Below are 915 nucleotides of genomic sequence, written 5' to 3'. Positions count from 1 at the left end.
TAAACTCAATCAGAAATACAAAAGATCAAATCACAACTGACCCTGAAGAAATACAAAAGATTATCAGAGATCACTATGTACACCTATATGGGAAAAAAAACTTGATAATCTAAATGAAATGGAGGACTTTCTGACATCACACAATCTCCCCAGCTTGAAACAAGAAGACATTGTTTCCTAAATAGACCAATAACAACCCAGGAAATTGACTCTGTCATAAGAAAACTACCTACAAAAAAAAAAAAAACAAAAAACCCTGGACCGGATGACTTTTCAGAAGAATTCCACAGAATGTACAAGGAGGAGCTGATACCAGTCCTATTGAAAGTATTCCAGGCAATTGAGAAAAATGTAATTCTCCTCAAATCACTTTACTAAGCTAACATTACACTGATACCCAAATCGGGTAAAGATCCAACCAAAAAAGAGAACTACAGGCCAATATCCCTTATGAACATAGATGCAAAAATCCTCAACAAGATTCTAGCAAATTGGATCCAAAAACACATCTCAGAAATCATCCATCATGACCAAATAGGCTTCAACCCCAGGTTGCAGGGCTGGTTCAACATTTGCAAGACCATAAATGTAATTAAATACATCAACAGATGCAAAAACAAGAAACACATGATTTTCTCATTAGATGCAGAAAAAGCTTTTGATAAAATCTAGCATCCCTTCTTGATAAAAACCGTCAAACACCTAGGTATAGAAGAAACATACCTCAAAATAGTAAGTGCCATCTATGATAAACCCACAATTAACATATTTCTAAGTGGACAGAAACTGGAAACAATTCCCCTGAAAACTGGAACAAAACAAGGCTGCTCACTCTCACCCCTCTTGTTCAACATTGTGTTGGAATTCCTAGCTAGGGCATTTAGACAAGAGAAGGAAATCAGGGGTATCCAAATA

This window comes from Carlito syrichta, unplaced genomic scaffold (assembly GCF_000164805.1).
Source record: "Carlito syrichta isolate Samal-C Ts95f unplaced genomic scaffold, Tarsius_syrichta-2.0.1 Scaffold130597, whole genome shotgun sequence".
NCBI lineage: Eukaryota > Metazoa > Chordata > Mammalia > Primates > Tarsiidae > Carlito > Carlito syrichta.
The sequence above is the reverse complement of the archived record's forward strand: the minus strand, read 5'-3'. Positions refer to the sequence as shown.